Genomic DNA, 23,511 nt, shown 5'->3' with positions numbered 1-23,511 from the left:
ATTTTATTAAATTCGTTATATATTTTATATATTTGTATGGCATTTGTTTGGTCTAACGAATCAACGAAGAATAATAATATTGTCAACGGCTTTCTATTTACTAATCTTTAATAAGAGACAATTCTAGATAAATTTTTTATGCTAGACATTTCTCAGTATTATTTGATTGAAAAAGAAAATATTTCTCTTCGTTTTTCACATTCAAATTATTTACTAATGTGAGATAATGTTTTTCATATATTTGTTAATATTATGAATAATATAATAATTAAATTATTATTATCCAATAATATACCATATGCTTATAAAATTTCATTATAAAATTTATATAAACAACTTAATTAGCATAGTCTTACAACCCTCAACCATATGTAGTCCAAGCAGCACTATAAAATTAATTAAAGTACATAACAGCATGGACTGCGATATGCGTTCAAAATGTCGATGTTCATGTGTCCTGCAGTTCACACGATGACGCACAGTTTGCTGCGTTCTTCATCGACCCATGAGCCGAGTGATCCACCGCTTAGAGTTTTATATATTGGTTTGGTAATTTTGTCATATATGTTTTTATTGAAAGAAATTAAAAATACACCATTTTACTGGCATATATCAATTCCTTCAATAAATTGATTTTTATACCTAAAACGAATGCTGCGAAATGTCTTAGTTTCATATAACCAATAATATATCAAGTATTTTTTAAATGGCATTTACGGTATTAATACTTTTTTTTAGCGATATATATTGAAATTTATATAAAACATTAACCTGTAATAATCAGGTACAACATTGTACATTTTAGGTTGTTGCATTATCCAATGTATGCGCATAACTGAGATGAACAATACATATCGCAACGCGTGTATATTATGGTCCATATACACACAGTGTTTTATTAATTAATTGCATTTAATATACAATATAATAATAATATTAAATAAATTTAATAATTTCGATTTGCTTGTTCGAATTTGTTATTTGTTTGCTTTTGCTTATTTATTTATCTCTTATTTAATGCAATAATATATTTATTATTACAATTATTATTTCGATTTGCTTGTTCGAAATTTTATATTTGATCTATAAAAGATCATATTTTTGGCAATTTATATTTTATTTGTATTACTATAATATATTATATTATTATAATAAAAACAAATTTTTTTATTAACGGTAAGGATATTAAACAATAATGATCCTTCCGCAGGTTCACCTACGGAAACCTTGTTACGACTTTTACTTCCTCTAAATAATCAAGTTCGGTCAACTTTTGCGAAACAACCGTAACACACAAGGCGTCACAGTGATCACGTCCGGAGACCTCACTAAATAATTCAATCGGTAGTAGCGACGGGCGGTGTGTACAAAGGGCAGGGACGTAATCAATGCGAGTTAATGACTCACACTTACTGGGAATTCCAAGTTCATGTGAACAGTTTCAGTTCACAATCCCAAGCATGAAAGTGGTTCAGCGGTTTACCCGGACCTCTCGGTCTAGGAAATACACGTTGATACTTTCATTGTAGCGCGCGTGCAGCCCAGGACATCTAAGGGCATCACAGACCTGTTATTGCTCAATCTCATTATTGCTAGACGCAATTTGTCCATTTAAGAAGCTAGTGTCCTTATAATGGGACAAACCAACAGGTACGGCTCCACTTATATAAACACATTCAAACACAATAAACATTTTACTGCCACCATGAATGAAGGCTATATAAGCTTCAACACCATAATCCTGAAGATATCTATTTAATATATTTGAGTCTCGTTCGTTATCGGAATTAACCAGACAAATCACTCCACGAACTAAGAACGGCCATGCACCACCACCCATAGATTCGAGAAAGAGCTATCAATCTGTCTTACACACTTATGTTCGGACCTGGTAAGTTTTCCCGTGTTGAGTCAAATTAAGCCGCAGGCTCCACTCCTGGTGGTGCCCTTCCGTCAATTCCTTTAAGTTTCAGCTTTGCAACCATACTTCCCCCGGAGCCCAAAAGCTTTGGTTTCCCGGGAAGCGACTGAGAGAGCCATAAAAGTAGCTACACCCAATTGCTAGCTGGCATCGTTTATGGTTAGAACTAGGGCGGTATCTGATCGCCTTCGAACCTCTAACTTTCGTTCTTGATTAATGAAAACATCTTTGGCAAATGCTTTCGCTTAAGTTAGTCTTACGACGGTCCAAGAATTTCACCTCTCGCGTCGTAATACTAATGCCCCCAAACTGCTTCTATTAATCATTACCTCTTGATCTGAAAACCAATGAAAGCAGAACAGAGGTCTTATTTCATTATCCCATGCACAGAATATTCAGGCATTTGAAGCCTGCTTTAAGCACTCTAATTTGTTCAAAGTAATTGTACCGGCCCACAATAACACTCGTTTAAGAGCACTAATGCAGGTTTTTAAATAGGAGGAACATATGAAAAAATACAAGTATCTAAGCACATGTAAGAACTCCACCGGTAATACGCTTACATACATAAAGGTATAGTACTAACCACAATTGTAAGTTGTACTACCCGTATGAAGCACAAGTTCAACTACGAACGTTTTAACCGCAACAACTTTAATATACGCTATTGGAGCTGGAATTACCGCGGCTGCTGGCACCAGACTTGCCCTCCAATTGGTCCTTGTTAAAGGATTTAAAGTGTACTCATTCCAATTACAGGGCCTCGGATATGAGTCCTGTATTGTTATTTTTCGTCACTACCTCCCCGAGCTGGGAGTGGGTAATTTACGCGCCTGCTGCCTTCCTTAGATGTGGTAGCCGTTTCTCAGGCTCCCTCTCCGGAATCGAACCCTGATTCCCCGTTACCCGTTGCAACCATGGTAGTCCTAGATACTACCATCAAAAGTTGATAGGGCAGACATTTGAAAGATCTGTCGTCGGTACAAGACCATACGATCTGCATGTTATCTAGAGTTCAACCAATATAACGATCTTGCGATCGCTTGGTTTTAGCCTAATAAAAGCACATGTCCCATAAGGTTCATGTTTTAATTGCATGTATTAGCTCTAGAATTACCACAGTTATCCAAGTAACTGTTAACGATCTAAGGAACCATAACTGATATAATGAGCCTTTTGCGGTTTCACTTTTAATTCGTGTGTACTTAGACATGCATGGCTTAATCTTTGAGACAAGCATATAACTACTGGCAGGATCAACCAGAATAATGTTTTTATTCATATTTCATTCATATTTTTGAATAGAAATTAGCAATATAAATTTTATAGATTGTTTTCTATCGAATACGGCCATTTTTATATAGCATTCGTATACGTTTGTTGTTTTCACAATATATACTTGTTCCGCCACTAATAATAACAAGTTTTTTAATTATTGATGTTAAAAACACAATATTTTTTTTCGTAATACGTAATAATTTTCTTTATATTTGCATATTTCATTCTAAAATATCTTTTTTGTTCGACATACGTCATTATTGTATCCACACATGTACAATTTTTGTTTAACCAATATAAAATATTGAATTAAATCATTTGTATTTTGATGATAAATTTAAAATTTATCTGTATATATTCATATAAGACTCTTTGGTAATATATAATATAAAACCGAGCGCATATATGATATGTACGTTAGAAAAAATAATATATATATATATTATTTTCTTTTAATATAGGGACACCTCTTTTAATTTATCCCCGCAGGGAATTATCACATAACTCAGTATGTGATAATGGCAGACCAATATACATATATATCAAGATTATCAATACAAAATATATATCATTATTAGCCTGCCTCAATTGTAATTATTTATTTGGATTAACGATAAAGTTCGGAAACAATTTGTTATTCTATGTATAATAGAAACCTTGGCCTTTGTTTCAACATTATTATCTTTGGGCTTAAAATATTAACCGTGGAGCCAAGTCTCATATTCATAAATGAATAAAGAAACAAATTTGACGGATTAATATCTTCTCTACCGACAGACAGTATTTTGTCACGTCAATAGTAGATGGCCGGCCCATTGACCATCCTATAGTAGTTTTTGGACCCAATATCTTTAATTCGGGTATTTTCAATTGTCTTTGCCAATCAACCGTTTGGTACTCTCTCATATAATAAGAGAATACACATATAATTCCATTATATGGATATATCTTCATTATTTTATTTGCTACATCACCCTATAATAGTTTTTGAACCCGTCAACTTCAATTCGGGTATTTTCAATTGTCTTTGCCAACCATTTATATGGTATTCTCTATTATAATAAGAGAATACTAGTGTATATCCATTATATGGATATATCATCTTCATATTATTTGCTACACCACCCTATAGTAGTTTTTGAACCCATCATCTGCAATTCGGGTATTTTCAATTGTCTTTGCCAACCAACTATACGGTATTCTCTCTTATAATAAGAGAATACAAGTATATTTTCATTATATGGATATAATGCCATTTATTTTTCAATATCCATATAATTCATTTAGTTTTGTATGTACAAAACAAGTTTTCTTTATAGTATTGACAAAATCATATGTTTACGCATAACATAAGTTTTGACCAATACGAGGAGGGGCCCGCCAACGACCACCTCCCTATAGTAGTTTTTTACCCCACGCACTACTGCGTGCCTGTTTACAGTACTAGTGCCAGCTATCACTAGGTTTATATATCATGTTTCAGTGATATATGGGTAAATTCTACCATTTATTCTTATGTATATGGCATTTCTATGCCATATTTATACAATCCATTCATATCTTAATGTATATTTATTATATTATACATTATTATGCCTTATAGGTATTATACCTATAAGCCATATCCATACGATTCATTCACTAGTGCCGCCCCTCACTAGGTTTATAATTGTTATATCATTGATATACAATTTATTTCTATATATATGGCATTTATATGCCATATCCATACAATGCATTCACATTTCAATGTATATTTACTTGTTATACATTATTATGCCTTATAGGTATTATACCTATAAGCCATATCCATACGATTCACTTATATAAATATATGTATATTTTTCTATACATAATTTTTTTTTATTTTTGTATGGATTTCTATGCATATCCATAGTTTATATGGATATGCTTGGCGTTCTATATAGTATTGACAAATTCATATGCATAACATAAGTTTTGACCAATACGAGGAGGGGCCCGCCAACGACCACCTCCCTATAGTAGTTTTTTACCCCACGCACTATTGCGTGCCTGTTTACAGTACTAGTGCCAGCTATCACTAGGTTTATATATCGTGTTTCAGTGATATATGGGTAAATTCTACCATTTATTCTTATGTATATGGCATTTCTATGCCATATTTATACAATCCATTCATATCTTAATGTATATTTATTATATTATACATTATTATGCCTTATAGGTATTATACCTATAAGCCATATCCATACGATTCATTCACTAGTGCCGCCCCTCACTAGGTTTATAATTGTTATATCATTGATATACAATTTATTTCTATATATATGGCATTTATATGCCATATCCATACAATGCATTCACATTTCAATGTATATTTACTTGTTATACATTATTATGCCTTATAGGTATTATACCTATAAGCCATATCCATACGATTCACTTATATAAATATATGTATATTTTTTTCTATACATAATTTTTTTTTACTTTTGTATGGATTTTCTATGCATATCCATAGTTTATATGGATATGCTTGGCGTTCTATATAGTATTGACAAATTCATATGCATAACATAAGTTTTGACCAATACGAGGAGGGGCCCGCCAACGACCACCTCCCTATAGTAGTTTTTTACCCCACGCACTATTGCGTGCCTGTTTACAGTACTAGTGCCAGCTATCACTAGGTTTATATATCGTGTTTCAGTGATATATGGGTAAATTCTACCATTTATTCTTATGTATATGGCATTTCTATGCCATATTTATACAATCCATTCATATCTTAATGTATATTTATTATATTATACATTATTATGCCTTATAGGTATTATACCTATAAGCCATATCCATACGATTCATTCACTAGTGCCGCCCCTCACTAGGTTTATAATTGTTATATCATTGATATACAATTTATTTCTATATATATGGCATTTATATGCCATATCCATACAATGCATTCACATTTCAATGTATATTTACTTGTTATACATTATTATGCCTTATAGGTATTATACCTATAAGCCATATCCATACGATTCACTTATATAAATATATGTATATTTTTCTATACATAATTTTTTTTTACTTTTGTATGGTTTTCTATGCATATCCATAGTTTATATGGATATGCTTGGCGTTCTATATAGTATTGACAAATTCATATGCATAACATAAGTTTTGACCAATACGAGGAGGGGCCCGCCAACGACCACCTCCCTATAGTAGTTTTTTACCCCACGCACTATTGCGTGCCTGTTTACAGTACTAGTGCCAGCTATCACTAGGTTTATATATCGTGTTTCAGTGATATATGGGTAAATTCTACCATTTATTCTTATGTATATGGCATTTCTATGCCATATTTATACAATCCATTCATATCTTAATGTATATTTATTATATTATACATTATTATGCCTTATAGGTATTATACCTATAAGCCATATCCATACGATTCATTCACTAGTGCCGCCCCTCACTAGGTTTATAATTGTTATATCATTGATATACAATTTATTTCTATATATATGGCATTTATATGCCATATCCATACAATGCATTCACATTTCAATGTATATTTACTTGTTATACATTATTATGCCTTATAGGTATTATACCTATAAGCCATATCCATACGATTCACTATATATAAATATATGTATATTTTTCTATACATAATTTTTTTTACTTTTGTATGGTTTTCTATGCATATCCATAGTTTATATGGATATGCTTGGCGTTCTATATAGTATTGACAAATTCATATGCATAACATAAGTTTTGAACCAATACGAGGAGGGGCCCGCCAACGACCACCTCCCTATAGTAGTTTTTTACCCCACGCACTATTGCGTGCCTTTTACAGTACTAGTGCCAGCTATCACTAGGTTTATATATCGTGTTTCAGTGATATATGGGTAAATTCTACCATTTATTCTTATGTATATGGCATTTCTATGCCATATTTATACAATCCATTCATATCTTAATGTATATTTATTATATTATACATTATTATGCCTTATAGGTATTATACCTATAAGCCATATCCATACGATTCATTCACTAGTGCCGCCCCTCACTAGGTTTATAATTGTTATATCATTGATATACAATTTATTTCTATATATATGGCATTTATATGCCATATCCATACAATGCATTCACATTTCAATGTATATTTACTTGTTATACATTATTATGCCTTATAGGTATTATACCTATAAGCCATATCCATACGATTCACTTATATAAATATATGTATATTTTTCTATACATAATTTTTTTTACTTTTGTATGATTTCTATGCATATCCATAGTTTTATATGGATATGCTTGGCGTTCTATATAGTATTGACAAATTCATATGCATAACATAAGTTTTGACCAATACGAGGAGGGGCCCGCCAACGACCACCTCCCTATAGTAGGTTTTTTACCCCACGCATACGATTGCGTGCCTGTTTACAGTACTAGTGCCAGCTATCACTAGGTTTATATATCGTGTTTCAGTGATATATGGGTAAATTCTACCATTTAGTCTTATGTATATGGCATTTCTATGCCATATTTATACAATCCATTCATATCTTAATGTATATTTATTATATTATACATTATTATGCCTTATAGGTATTATACCTATAAGCCATATCCATACGATTCATTCACTAGTGCCGCCCCTCACTAGGTTTATAATTGTTTATATCATTGATATACAATTTATTTCTATATATATGGCATTTATATGCCATATCCATACAATGCATTCACATTTCAATGTATATTTACTTGTTATACATTATTATGCCTTATAGGTATTATACCTATAAGCCATATCCATACGATTTCACTTATATAAATATATGTATATTTTTCTATACATAATTTTTTTTACTTTTGTATGGATTTCTATGCATATCCATAGTTTATATGGATATGCTTGGCGTTCTATATAGTATTGACAAATTCATATGCATAACATAAGTTTGACCAATAAGAGGAGGGGCCCGCCAACGACCACCTCCCTATAGTAGTTGTTTTACCCCACGCACTATTGCGTGCATGTTTACAGTACTAGTGCCAGCTATCATAGGTTTATATATCGTGTTTCAGTGATATATGGGTAAATTCTACCATTTATTCTTAATGTATGTATATGGCATTTCTATGCCATATTTATATAATTCATTCATATCTTAATTTATATTATTATATTATACATTATTATGCCTTATAGGTATTATACCTATAAGCCATATCCATACGATTCATATACTAGTGACAGCCCCTCACTAGGTTTATATATCTTCATTTTAATTATATATTGGTAAATTCTATTATTTATTCTTGTGTATATGGCACTTATATGCCGCCATATCTATAAAAATGCATTATATTTCAATGTATATTTTCTATATTATACATTATTATGCCTTAAAAAGTTATTATAACTACCATAAGGCGATATCCATACGATTCATTTATATAAAAGATATATGTATAATTTTCTATACATAATTTTTTTTTATGAATATATGGGTTTCCTAAGCATATCCATATAATACATTTAGTTTTATATGGATTAGATTGGTCTTCTTTATTGTATTGCCAAACTCATATTGATAAATAAGTTTTGAACAATAAGAGGATCAGCCGCCAACCAACCAACCACTGCTACCATTGGAGGAACATATACTTACTTTTTATATGTCCTCTTACTTGAATGGTCCTCTCTTTACTTGAAAATTTCATTACCATAGGAATCTATTTATACATGGAATATGATTTCCACTACTTTTTCGCGTCACTAATAATTAATATGACGATACAGACTTGCCTACCATAACATAAGTCTTGAACAATAATAGGAGCAGCCGCCAACCAACCACCAACCAACCAACCACTGCTACCATTGATAGTAATTTTATATGTCCTCTTTAGTTGAATTTCAATACCATAGGAATATTTATACATGGAATATGTTTTGCCACTACTTTTTCGCGTCACTAATAATATGACGATACAGTCTTGCTACCATAACATAAGTTTTGAACAATAAGAGGAGCAGACACACCAACCAACCAACCGCGCTGCTACCATTATATATACTTATATTTATATAAGTCCTCTTTACTTGAATGTCCTCTTTAGTTGAATTTCAATACCATAGGAATATTTATACATGGAATATGTTTTGCCACTACTTTTTCGCGTCACTAATAATATGACGATACAGTCTTGCTACCATAACATAAGTTTTGAACAATAAGAGGAGCAGACACACCAACCAACCAACCGCTGCTACCATTGAATGAACCATATATACAAACTTTTATATATGTCCTCTTTACTTGAATTTTAATACCATAGGAATATTTATACATGGAATATGTTTGCCACTTTATCATCGCGTCACTAATAAGATGACGATACATTTTGTTTGTTCAATATTTACTTATATATTGATGTTTCCAATTTAGGTCTTTTATATTTCTTCTTCCCTACCTTACACACCACAAACAAAGTGGCGTGCGATGCTGCAAGCAAGCATAATGATTATGCCCGCTTGCAACATCTTTATTATCGATCATCAAGCAAGGATAAGCTTCAGTGGATCGCAGTATGGCAGCTGCTCAACCACTTACAACACCTTGCCTGTTACAAAAGTCGTTTACAATTGATTCTAGGCTTTGTCATTGTATTAAATAATGCTTTTATATGTAACTAGCGCGGCATCAGGTGATCAAAGATCCTCCCAATTTACTATGTTACAAATTACATTGGCATCACATCCATTGTCGTTTATAAAGTAAATTATAAACTTTAAATGGTTTAGAAGCCATACAATGCAAATTGCCCCTTATTTATCATTGCAGTCCAGCACGGATACGACCTTAGAGGCGTTCAGGCATAATCCAACGGACGTAGCGTCATACCACTGTTCGCTCGAACAAGTATTGTGCCATTGGTCCGTACCTGCGGTTCCTCTCGTACTACGCAGGAATGCTGTCGCAACAACGTTTTGTCATTAGTAGGGTAAAACTAACCTGTCTCACGACGGTCTAAACCCAGCTCACGTTCCTTGCATGGGTGAACAATCCAACGCTTGGTGAATTTTGCTTCACAATGATAGGAAGAGCCGACATCGAAGGATCAAAAAGCGACGTCGCTATGAACGCTTGGCCGCCACAAGCCAGTTATCCCTATGGTAACTTTTCTGACACCTCTTGTTAAAAACTCTTTAAACCAAAAGGATCGATAGGCCGAGCTTTTGCTGTCCCTGTGTGTACTGAACACCGAGATCAAGTCAGCATTTGCCCTTTTGCTCTATGTGTGGTTTCTGTCCGCACTGAGCTGGCCTTGGGACACCTCCGTTATTATTTGAGAGATGTACCGCCCCAGTCAAACTCCCTACCTGGCAATGTCCTTGAATTGGATCATACCTGAGTAATTGGAGTTATACCAAATTTTCAAATCAAAATACATAAATGCACCGTTTTATTAAAGAATTTGTTTGCGATTATATAACAAACTCGTGATACTTTGATCAAGAAGCTTGCATCAAAACCCAATACCATAAGATATAATAAATATATCCGTATAATGGCTAGGAAATGATACACGTTCCATTTAATCAAGTAAGTAAGGAAACAATAAGAGTAGTGGTATTTCATTGGCGATACCAAACCGAAGTCTAATATCTCCCACTTATTCTACACCTCTTATGTCTCCTTACACTGCCAGATTAGAGTCAAGCTCAAAAGGGTCTTCTTTCCCCGCTAATTATTCCAAGCCCGTTCCCTTGGCTGTGGTTTCGCTAGATAGTAGATAGGGACAGGTGTGTCTCGGATCCCTCCGAACTTGTTTTACGTGGCGTGTTCCACAATGAAGGGATTACAACCACGGCATTCTAATATACCCACAAGTGAGTATATAATGCACGGGTCTAGGTTAAGCGCCAGACCAACGCCCCGGACTAGAAGCTATAGCTATGTACATAGCATCCACCCCAGTAGCAATTCGAGTACTTACTTGTCGGGCAAGCACTCCCCCTTGCGTAGGGGCGAGATCTATCTAAAATCTCTACTGTTCTGTGGGTCACAGCACCCGAGTTGTATAACGCAACATCCACGTCGAGCCCGAGGACTCTACCCGCGATATAGGTGTCAACCACAGCCACCACGATACTCCCACAAGGGGGCCAACCTCAATGAGCAGCCTTGGAGCTGCTCAACCCGTGGTACCGAAATTACAGGCTCGGTGAGCCTCACCCCTTCAGCTCCGACAAGCTCGGATGGGGCAACCATTGCCATATTAGTCGCCTCCTACGACAAGCTATGGCAGGCTGTGGCAGTATTCTTCGCCGCTACCACACGGCAAAAGAGGTGTGGGACTAACGTCCCGGCGCCTGTGGTTCCTCCCTCGTCGCATCCATCCTTCGCCTCGAGAAGGCAGCATCGGCAAAAACTCCTAGGAGACGCATCCGTTCTGGGGTCTCGACTACTCCCGCGACGATCCATCTTCCCTGGTCTCGAACGACTCCAAGGGCATCCAGGTCCCGCAAATCGTTGTACAGGCGGCATTCACACAGTATGTGGCGCCAGTCCTCTCTTGCCACGCCACATGAGCATGCGGTCGTGGTGCTGAGGGTCCTGCCTTGCAGAAATGCGTTCATCGACCCGTGTCCTGTCAGCAAGAATCCGGCTTTGAGGGTAAAGACAAAGTCTTTCCTCTTGTAGACGAACGCTGCCTCTGGGAAAAACTCGCGAGTCACGGAGCCGTGTTCCGCGCGATCCCATCTGAGTTGCCACTCATTTAGCAGACGTTCGTCTAGCAGCGCCATCTTAGCTTTCCAGTCCAACACGGACAGGTCCTGTCCGTGGAGCCAGTCGCTCTCATCCAGGGGGACATCCTTCCTCAGCTTGAACTTCACGGCGATCCTGTGAGCATCCAGATCCATTGGAGGAGCACCAGCAAGCACCTGCAGTGCCACCGTGGACACTGTGCGGCATACCGGTAGGCATCCTAAAAGGATGGACCTCTGGCACGAGGTGAGGAGTTTAAGGGACTTGCCCCTACTCGCCGCCTTGTACCAGACCGAGGCACCAAAGAGTGCACAGGGGACCATGAGTCCGCTGTAAATCGTCCTCTTAGCACGGGAGCTGAGCCCCCAATCGACTCGAAGCACCCGCGCTAGTCCTCCGGCAACTCCAGCCAGCCGATCTCTGAGAGCAGAGATATGCGGGAGAAAACTCAACCGCTCGCCGACTAAGATGCCAAGGTACCGGCATTTGGTGACGTAAGGCAGGCTTGCTCCAGCAAACCGTACCGTCGGTCTCCTCGTGCGTGAAAGCTGTCCTTTCAGCAACATTATTGCCGTCTTGCTGGTTGACACACTCACTCCAACCTCAGCTCCCCAGGCTCCCACGATGTCCATCAACTGCTCGCCCTTCCGCTCCAGATCGGCACGGGAATTCCCGTCGACGAAAAGCAGAAGATCATCTGCAAACGCGCTCAGAGCACAATGTGGCTCCAAGCGCTGAAGCAGCACATCCATCAGTAAATTCCAAATAAATGGACCACTGACGGACCCTTGCGGGCAGCCCCGTGTAACCGCAACTGTGGCTGCTTCATACCTGCTGATGATGCTTGCGCTACGGCCGGAAAAATAGCTTTTCCACAAGTCGATTTCTCGACAGCCTACGTCGACAAGCCGATCCAGCACCGCACTCCACTCCACGTTGTCGAAGGCTCCCTTGAAATCGACAAAGATTCCAAGGACCCTCCTCTCGCGACTGTTGGCGACGGTGTTTTTGGCGTGCATCCACGCATCCTCCACGCAGCGTCCAGGCCTGAATCCGAATTGCCATCTGCAGCCATCCGGTAGCACATCCTTCAGCCGATTCACCATGATTCCCTCAAGCGCCTTTCCGAACACTGGCAAAAGGCATATGCCGCGATAAGAGGCAGGATCGCTCCTGTCCTTATCTGGCCCCTTTACCAGCGGTATCACTCTCGGGTGCTTCCACTCGGCCGGAAAGTATCCTTCCGAGATGCACCGAGAGTACAGCTTCGTCAGGTGCTGAGGGATGGCACGCCATACCTCCTTGACAATACCGCCCGTGATGCCATCCATACCCGGCGATCGCCGGCTTCTCAGCCTCGCGACGCTGGTTGCCACCTCGAAGGCTTCGAGGATCGGTGGGGCACCAGGGGGTATGTCTTCTCGTGTCGTCGACTCCGCAACAGGGAAAAAGTTGCGGAGGAAGCACACTTGCGCAGTCGTGCCAAGTTACGGAAAGCGCGCCGTTCGACCGGAGACATCCGAGATCGGCTGTCTTCTTCCGGCCTCGGCATATTCGGTATACGTGCCCCCATGGATCATCCTTGTGCCGTCCCACGAAGTCCCGCCAGTTTTGCTCCTTTGTCGTCAAGATAAGCTTCTTGTACTGGCCTGAGGCAAATCTCAGTCCAGCGGCAAGTTGCTCAGCATCGTCGGTGCCACTCCGGCGAGCTGCCTGCAGCCTACGCCTCAGTCTCCGGACCTCTTGGCGCTTGGTACTCAGCTCAGGATTCCACCATATTACGTTTCCCCTCGCTGCAGGTATCCTGCGCCCTATCACCCTGTCGCACACATCGTGTACGATGGAGCGAAGGGCAGACACATGGTCGTCCAACGGCGATTCCTCCAGTTCCTCGAGACTCTGTGCTGCACTCCTTAACTCTACACTGAATCTTCGCCAACTTGCATTGAGAGCTTCCATTGCGGTACCGGAGCTAGGCTCTCAACGGTACTGCTCGGATCTGGAGTAACCTCAACAGTGATAATGTTGTGGTCACTCAGCTCCCAGAAGTCAACTCTCCAATCGTAGGTTGCCCATACTCGCGCCGCTTCGTTGGCGAAGGTCACGTCGATATCACTTCTAGAGCGGTGATTATCGAACGTGAACACCTGGCTGGCCGTATTCAGTACACTGGCACCGCTTGCGATTATCCACTCGTTCATGAGCTGTCCCCGTTCGCGGTTCAGGCGGTCTCCAGAGTTGTCTGGGGATTTGCTGAACCACATAGGGGAGACTGCGTTAGCATCAAGTCCGAGGATTGTCGGTGTTCTGCTAGCTAATAGCAGAACCGTATCCAGGTAGTCAGTGTAGGGCTCCAGAGCAGCTAGATGCTGGCAGTATACGGAGGCCAGAAAGATTGTGCCATATCTTCCTGTGACACTCACGCACACTCCGTAGTCCGTCGTCAAAGCCTCGATGGGCATGCAGATGGCAGATGGGTCGTCCACGATGATGGCAGCTTTCTTCCTCCTATCGGCGAATATCCTCATTCCTCCAGGCAGTCCAGTGAGTCGCTTGCCAGCGTCCACGTAGGGCTCCTGGACTAGTGCGAACAGGTGGCCAGCATCTCTCATCTGCTTGGCAAGCTCGATGACAGCGCAACGGCCTCGACCACAATTCGCTTGGATGAAGCTAAACATTATCAATGTCTAGCTTGCACCCTGGCTAGCAGCGCGCCGTATATCGGGCAGCCACCCGAAAGCATATAATGCCCCGAGGGCATACCCTTGTGACGGCAGTTGCGGCAGTCCACCGCATTTCTGCACTTCGCCGCGACGTGGTCGTTCTGTCCGCACTGGCGGCAGACCTGCTTCTCTCGGGCGTACCGACACTCATTGACCTTGTGGTCAAAGCCAAGGCATCGGTGGCACGCGTAGGTTCGCACCTGAGAGCGGCAGCGGTAGGAAAACCACTTAATGTATACTCTCCCGCCCTCGAGAACGGCCAGCGCCTGGTCGTCTACCTCCAGCGTCACATTGATTGTGGCACCGTCAGCAGCTGACCAGGGCTTGGTCGCCAGGACAACCGCCTTCTGGAACTCCTTGAGGCTCATCTCTTCGAAGTTCTTCTCCCTGAGCTCCATCATAAACTCGTCCGGTCCCACGGAGGTGTCCACATCCTGGACCGTAACACGCGGCTTCGCAGCGGTGTTCCTCGACACCTTCAGGCCCACCTCGGCGAACTTTGCGGAGGCGACGACCTTCGTCATCTCCGCCTGCGAAGGCGTGCGAATGATCGCGCCGCCCCGCTTCAGCTCACGCACCTCGTGTACTCGTACGCCCAGAGCGGGCGCTACCTCCTTGCGGATCTTCTCAGCGATTTGCCTGCCTGACAGGGCCGGGTCGTCGCACGCAACGACAGCCGACCATGTCTCCCGAATCTTCCGCGGTGCGGGTACGGGGGCAAGGGGGGCAACAGGGGCAGCAGGTGAGGCGACTAGGTGCGCGCCTCTAGCAGCGGTGGCTGCATATGAGGCGGCCGAGGCGACCGGTGTCTGCCTCTTCAAGCGATCCTCCAGCACTCCGATGCGGATCAGCAGGGCTCCGACGACCTCCTCGTAGCGGTTTGCCAACAACTGCGTCTTAATGCTCACGGTAGGGCTCGCTACGTGGGACATCCTCAGGATATCCGCACGGATGTCGCCCATCTCGGCAGCAACGGCTCCGTTTCCCCTCCATTCCCTGTCCGAGAAGGATTTCTCTATGCTGGCTGGCACGACGAAGGTCCCTCCATCAGCAGCGGCTGCGACTGTGGCAGCGTCGGCGGGGGCAGCGGCGGGGGCAGCGGCGGGGGCAGCGGCGGCGGCAGCGGCAGCGGCTGCGGCAGCGGCAGCGGCTGCGACTGCGGCAGCGTCAGCGGCGGGGGCAGCGGCGGGGGCAGCGGCAAAGGCGTCGGCAGGGGCAGCGGCGGTTGCATCCAGCGCCAACACTTTGCACCTCGAGGCCTCCCTCAGCGGCGCTTTGTTGCGCTTGCCTCTGGCGCGCCCTCTGCCCGAGCTGCTTCCACGGCTGCTCGCACTTTCGCTCCCGGACTCGTCGACCACCATTTTTGGTGGCGCCATCTGCCGGTTATCGGCCTTACTAAGTAAGCTCTTTGATATTCGAGACTTACCCCTTCCTATCAGCTGGTTCTCAAAAGCTCGGTCAGCTGATCAGCTGATCCAAGTTCAGCGGAGACACAAACCGCACAGCTGTGGCGACAAAATGTGCCTAAATTAGGCAAACGCCTCTCTCGAGAGAGCGCCTCTCTCGCGACACACGTGTCTTAATGGAAAATTTCCAAAAAGAAAAACGCGAATATCGCCCGATTTCCGCAGAATTTCAAACGGAAAACACACGCACTGTGTTCGCAAGCACGAAACACGAATTTTCGCACTATTTCAACAATGTACCTGTTGTTTTACTGCCTAAATGCACTTTACTCGCGGAGCGTACGGAAAAACACGTCTGTTCTCGCGAGCAACCAAACACCGACTGTGTGTAGATAGGGACAGTAGGAATCTCGTTAATCCATTCATGCGCGTCACTAATTAGATGACGAGGCATTTGGCTACCTTAAGAGAGTCATAGTTACTCCCGCCGTTGACCCGCGCTTACTTGAATTTCTTCACTTTGACATTCAGAGCACTGGGCAGAAATCACATTGTGTCAACACCCGCTAGGGCCATCACAATGCTTTGTTTTAATTAGACAGTCGGATTCCCCAAGTCCGTGCCAGTTCTGAATTGATTGTTAATTGATAATCGTTATAATTAATAAGAACTAATTGGTTTAACCCAATTAGTATTCTTAAAAATTTTAGCAAGAAAGTTCCACAATTGGCTACGTAACTAAACTATCCGGGGAACAAGTGACCAACATAAATGCCAGACACTCTATTTACCCAGAACGAGCACATAAACCATGTTATTGTTTCCCAATCAAGCCCGACTATCTCAATCTTCAGAGCCAATCCTTATCCCGAAGTTACGGATCTAATTTGCCGACTTCCCTTACCTACATTATTCTATCGACTAGAGACTCTTCACCTTGGAGACCAGCTGCGGATATTGGTACGGCCTGTTGAGAAGTTTGCGTGTCCCCACCATAAATTTCAAGGTCCGAGGAGAAAATATCGACACAACAGTATATGTCATGCTCTTCTAGCCCATCTACCATATCTCTCTGCGAAAGACTTCCATGGTAGTACGGCTATAAAACAGAAAAGAAAACTCTTCCGATATCTCTCGACGGCTTCTTTATGGTCGTTCCTGTTGCCAGGATGAGCACGAGGCCCATATTTAATAACAAACGGATACTCAACAGGTTACGGAATTGGAACCGTATTCCCTTTCGTTCAAAATTATTCAAGTATATTAATTAGCTTGATTTATATAATATAATTATATTTGTATGGCATTTGTGTTTTACTTGAAAATTTTCGGCTTTCGCCTTGAACTTAGGACCGACTAACTCGTGATCAACCACTGTTCACACGAAACCCTTCTCCACTTCAGTCCTCCAAGGTCTCATTCGATTATTTGCTACTACCACCAAGATCTGTACCAATGGCAGCTCCATGCAGGCTTACGCCAAACACTTCTACGCATACCATTGTACCTTCCTACTCACTAAAGTTTCAAAATTTATATCACAAGTAATATAAATCATCTACTTTAGCGGTAATGTATAGGTATACAACTTAAGCGCCATCCATTTTAAGGGCTAGTTGCTTCGGCAGGTGAGTTGTTACACACTCCTTAGCGGATTTCGACTTCCATGATCACCGTCCTGCTGTTTTAAGCAACCAACGCCTTTCATGGTATCTGCATGAGTTGTTAATTTGGGCACCGTAACATTACGTTTGGTTCATCCCACAGCGCCAGTTCTGCTTACCAAAAGTGGCCCACTGGGCACATTATATCATAACCTTGAACTTCATATCAAGAAAGTTAAGGTTCTTACCCATTTAAAGTTTGAGAATAGGTTAAGATCGTTTCGACCCTAAGGCCTCTAATCATTCGCTTTACCAGATAAGATTATTTTATATAACATTAAAATGCACCAGCTATCCTGAGGGAAACTTCGGAAGGAACCAGCTACTAGATGGTTCGATTGGTCTTTCGCCCCTATACTCAATTCTGACAATCGATTTGCAACGTCAGAACTGTTTCGGTCTTCCATCAGGGTTTCCCCTGACTTCAACCTGATCAAGTATAGTTCACCATCTTTCGGGTCACAGCATATATGCTCAAGGTACGTTCCAGTTAGAGGCATAAATAATATAAATATCATTATACATAACTATATAGAACGCCCCGGGATTGTGTTAATTAGCTATAAATAGTTAAAAAACTAATCCCATTATTAGTCAAGTTAATTACGCTATTAGGTTTATATCCCAATAACTTGCACATATGTTAGACTCCTTGGTCCGTGTTTCAAGACGGGTCCCGAAGGTATCCTGAATCTTTCGCATTGTTAATCATACAAGTGCATATAATAAACACAAAAATCAATGATAATTATGCCATTATATAATTCCGAAAAATTAACGCACTGTATTCATATAAATCTATCAGCACTTTATCAAATTAATAACATTTATTCTGTGTTAAAATGCAAGCAAATTAATTTGAATAAACTATAAGTTATATTTTATGATAAATTTTGTATGCTAATAGATTACAATGTCCTTATATGGAAAAAATGCACACTATTATCATAATATTGTTTAAATATTACAATTTTTAATGATGAATTTTCCATAACGGATATTCAGGTTCATCGGGCTTAACCTCTAAGCAGTTTCACGTACTGTTTAACTCTCTATTCAGAGTTCTTTTCAACTTTCCCCTCACGGTACTTGTTTACTATCGGTCTCATGGTTATATTTAGTTTTAGATGGAGTTTACCACCCACTTAGTGCTGCACTATCAAGCAACACGACTCTTTGGAAACATCATCTAGTAATCATTAACGTTATACGGGCCTGGCACCCTCTATGGGTAAATGGCCTCATTTAAGAAGGACTTAAATCGTTAATTTCTCATACTAGAATATTGACGCTCCATACACTGCATCTCACATTTGCCATATAGACAAAGTGACTTAGTGCTGAACTGATTTCTTTTCGCTCGCCGCTACTAAGAAAATCCTGGTTAGTTTCTTTTCCTCCCCTAATTAATATGCTTAAATTCAGGGGGTAGTCCCATATGAGTTGAGGTTGTGTATAACTTTTTTGCAATTAATTCTTTATATATAATGATAAAACATTTTATTAAATTCGTTATATATTTTATATATTTGTATGGCATTTGTTTGGTCTAACGAATCAACGAAGAATAATAATATTGTCAACGGCTTTCTATTTACTAATCTTTAATAAGAGACAATTCTAGATAAATTTTTTATGCTAGACATTTCTCAGTATTATTTGATTGAAAAAGAAAATATTTCTCTTCGTTTTTTCACATTCAAATTATTTACTAATGTGAGATAATGTTTTTCATATATTTGTTAATATTATGAATAATATAATAATTAAATTATTATTATCCAATAATATACCATATGCTTATAAAATTTCATTATAAAATTTATATAAACAACTTAATTAGCATAGTCTTACAACCCTCAACCATATGTAGTCCAAGCAGCACTATAAAATTAATTAAAGTACATAACAGCATGGACTGCGATATGCGTTCAAATGTCGATGTTCATGTGTCCTGCAGTTCACACGATGACGCACAGTTGCTGCGTTCTTCATCGACCCATGAGCCGAGTGATCCACCGCTTAGAGTTTTATATATTGGTTTGGTAATTTTGTCATATATGTTTTTATTGAAAGAAATTAAAAATACACCATTTTACTGGCATATATCAATTCCTTCAATAAATTGATTTTTATACCTAAAACGAATGCTGCGAAATGTCTTAGTTTCATATAACCAATAATATATCAAGTATTTTTTAAATGGCATTTACGGTATTAATACTTTTTTTAGCGATATATATTGAAATTTATATAAAACATTAACCTGTAATAATCAGGTACAACATTGTACATTTTAGGTTGTTGCATTATCCAATGTATGCGCATAACTGAGATGAAACAATACATATCGCAACGCGTGTATATTATGGTCCATATACACACAGTGTTTTATTAATTAATTGCATTTAATATACAATATAATAATAATATTAAATAAATTTAATAATTTCGATTTTGCTTGTTCGAATTGGTTATTTGTTTGCTTTTGCTTATTTATTTATCTCTTATTTAATGCCATAATATATTTATTATTACAATTATTATTTCGATTTGCTTGTTTCGAAATTTTATATTTGATCTATAAAAGGATCATATTTTTGGCAATTTATATTTTATTTGTATTACTATATATATTATATTATTATATAAAAACAAATTTTTTATTAACGGTAAGGATATTAAACAATAATGATCCTTCCGCAGGTTCACCTACGGAAACCTTGTTACGACTTTTACTTCCTCTAAATATCAAGTTCGGTCAACTTTTGCGAAACAACCCGTAACACACAAGGCGTCACAGTGATCACGTCCGGAGACCTCACTAAATAATTCAATCGGTAGTAGCGACGGGCGGTGTGTACAAAGGGCAGGGACGTAATCAATGCGAAGTTAATGACTCACACTTACTGGAATTCCAAGTTCATGTGAACAGTTTCAGTTCACAATCCCAAGCATGAAAGTGTTTCAGCGGTTTACCCGGACCTCTCGGTCTAGGAAATTACACGTTGATACTTTCATTGTAGCGCGCGTGCAGCCCAGGACATCTAAGGGCATCACAGACCTGTTATTGCTCAATCTCATTATTGCTAGACGCAATTTGTCCATTTAAGAAGCTAGTGTCCTTATAATGGGACAAACCAACAGGTACGGCTCCACTTATATAAACACATTCAAACACAATAAACATTTTACTGCCACCATGAATGAAGGCTATATAAGCTTCAACACCATAATCCTGAAGATATCTATTTAATATATTTGAGTCTCGTTCGTTATCGGAATTAACCAGACAAATCACTCCACGAACTAAGAACGGCCATGCACCACCACCCATAGATTCGAGAAAGAGCTATCAATCTGTCTTACACACTTATGTTCGGACCTGGTAAGTTTTCCCGTGTTGAGTCAAATTAAGCCGCAGGCTCCACTCCTGGTGGTGCCCTTCCGTCAATTCCTTTAAGTTTCAGCTTTGCAACCATACTTCCCCCGGAGCCCAAAAGCTTTGGTTTCCCGGGAAGCGACTGAGAGAGCCATAAAAGTAGCTACACCCAATTGCTAGCTGGCATCGTTTATGGTTAGAACTAGGGCGGTATCTGATCGCCTTCGAACCTCTAACTTTCGTTCTTGATTAATGAAAACATCTTTGGCAAATGCTTTCGCTTAAGTTAGTCTTACGACGGTCCAAGAATTTCACCTCTCGCGTCGTAATACTAATGCCCCCAAACTGCTTCTATTAATCATTACCTCTTGATCTGAAAACCAATGAAAGCAGAACAGAGGTCTTATTTCATTATCCCATGCACAGAATATTCAGGCATTTGAAGCCTGCTTTAAGCACTCTAATTTGTTCAAAGTAATTGTACCGGCCCACAATAACACTCGTTTAAGAGCACTAATGCAGGTTTTTAAATAGGAGGAACATATGAAAAAATACAAGTATCTAAGCACATGTAAGAACTCCACCGGTAATACGCTTACATACATAAAGGTATAGTACTAACCACAATTGTAAGTTGTACTACCCGTATGAAGCACAAGTTCAACTACGAACGTTTTAACCGCAACAACTTTAATATACGCTATTGGAGCTGGAATTACCGCGGCTGCTGGCACCAGACTTGCCCTCCAATTGGTCCTTGTTAAAGGATTTAAAGTGTACTCATTCCAATTACAGGGCCTCGGATATGAGTCCTGTATTGTTATTTTTCGTCACTACCTCCCCGAGCTGGGAGTGGGTAATTTACGCGCCTGCTGCCTTCCTTAGATGTGGTAGCCGTTTCTCAGGCTCCCTCTCCGGAATCGAACCCTGATTCCCCGTTACCCGTTGCAACCATGGTAGTCCTAGATACTACCATCAAAAGTTGATAGGGCAGACATTTGAAAGATCTGTCGTCGGTACAAGACCATACGATCTGCATGTTATCTAGAGTTCAACCAATATAACGATCTTGCGATCGCTTGGTTTTAGCCTAATAAAAGCACATGTCCCATAAGGTTCATGTTTTAATTGCATGTATTAGCTCTAGAATTACCACAGTTATCCAAGTAACTGTTAACGATCTAAGGAACCATAACTGATATAATGAGCCTTTTGCGGTTTCACTTTTAATTCGTGTGTACTTAGACATGCATGGCTTAATCTTTGAGACAAGCATATAACTACTGGCAGGATCAACCAGAATAATGTTTTTATTCATATTTCATTCATATTTTTGAATAGAAATTAGCAATATAAATTTTATAGATTGTTTTCTATCGAATACGGCCATTTTTATATAGCATTCGTATACGTTTGTTGTTTTCACAATATATACTTGTTCCGCCACTAATAATAACAAGTTTTTTAATTATTGATGTTAAAAACACAATATTTTTTTTCGTAATACGTAATAATTTTCTTTATATTTGCATATTTCATTCTAAAATATCTTTTTTGTTCGACATACGTCATTATTGTATCCACACATGTACAATTTTTGTTTAACCAATATAAAATATTGAATTAAATCATTTGTATTTTGATGATAAATTTAAAATTTATCTGTATATATTCATATAAGACTCTTTGGTAATATATAATATAAAACCGAGCGCATATATGATATGTACGTTAGAAAAAATAATATATATATATATTATTTTCTTTTAATATAGGGACACCTCTTTTAATTTATCCCCGCAGGGAATTATCACATAACTCAGTATGTGATAATGGCAGACCAATATACATATATATCAAGATTATCAATACAAAATATATATCATTATTAGCCTGCCTCAATTGTAATTATTTATTTGGATTAACGATAAAGTTCGGAAACAATTTGTTATTCTATGTATAATAGAAACCTTGGCCTTTGTTTCAACATTATTATCTTTGGGCTTAAAATATTAACCGTGGAGCCAAGTCTCATATTCATAAATGAATAAAGAAACAAATTTGACGGATTAATATCTTCTCTACCGACAGACAGTATTTTGTCACGTCAATAGTAGATGGCCGGCCCATTGACCATCCTATAGTAGTTTTTGGACCCAATATCTTTAATTCGGGTATTTTCAATTGTCTTTGCCAATCAACCGTTTGGTACTCTCTCATATAATAAGAGAATACACATATAATTCCATTATATGGATATATCTTCATTATTTTATTTGCTACATCACCCTATAATAGTTTTTGAACCCGTCAACTTCAATTCGGGTATTTTCAATTGT

At 39.3% G+C, this 23,511-nt stretch overlaps 3 non-coding genes and 2 pseudogenes across 3 annotated transcripts; all 5 read right to left on the bottom strand.

The window, feature by feature from the left end:
* Window positions 1-355: 355 nt before the first annotated feature.
* Window positions 356-534, bottom strand: LOC119562231. The gene has a single exon (XR_005221775.1). It is a non-coding gene; the product is annotated as a 5.8S ribosomal RNA (ribosomal RNA).
* A 659-nt stretch (window positions 535-1,193) lies between these two features.
* LOC119562238 lies at window positions 1,194-3,188 on the bottom strand. Its single transcript, XR_005221779.1, has one exon. It is a non-coding gene; the product is annotated as a small subunit ribosomal RNA (ribosomal RNA).
* A 6,586-nt stretch (window positions 3,189-9,774) lies between these two features.
* On the bottom strand, window positions 9,775-19,242 carry LOC119562235 (annotated as a pseudogene).
* Window positions 19,243-19,643: 401 nt separating this feature from the next.
* LOC119562237 lies at window positions 19,644-19,820 on the bottom strand (annotated as a pseudogene).
* Window positions 19,821-20,479: 659 nt separating this feature from the next.
* Window positions 20,480-22,475, bottom strand: LOC119562232. The gene has a single exon (XR_005221776.1). It is a non-coding gene; the product is annotated as a small subunit ribosomal RNA (ribosomal RNA).
* Window positions 22,476-23,511: the final 1,036 nt, after the last annotated feature.

This window comes from Drosophila subpulchrella, unplaced genomic scaffold (genome assembly GCF_014743375.2).
Source record: "Drosophila subpulchrella strain 33 F10 #4 breed RU33 unplaced genomic scaffold, RU_Dsub_v1.1 Primary Assembly Seq402, whole genome shotgun sequence".
In the NCBI taxonomy this organism is placed as follows: Eukaryota; Metazoa; Arthropoda; class Insecta; order Diptera; family Drosophilidae; genus Drosophila; species Drosophila subpulchrella.
The sequence above is the reverse complement of the archived record's forward strand: the minus strand, read 5'-3'. Positions and strand labels throughout refer to the sequence as shown.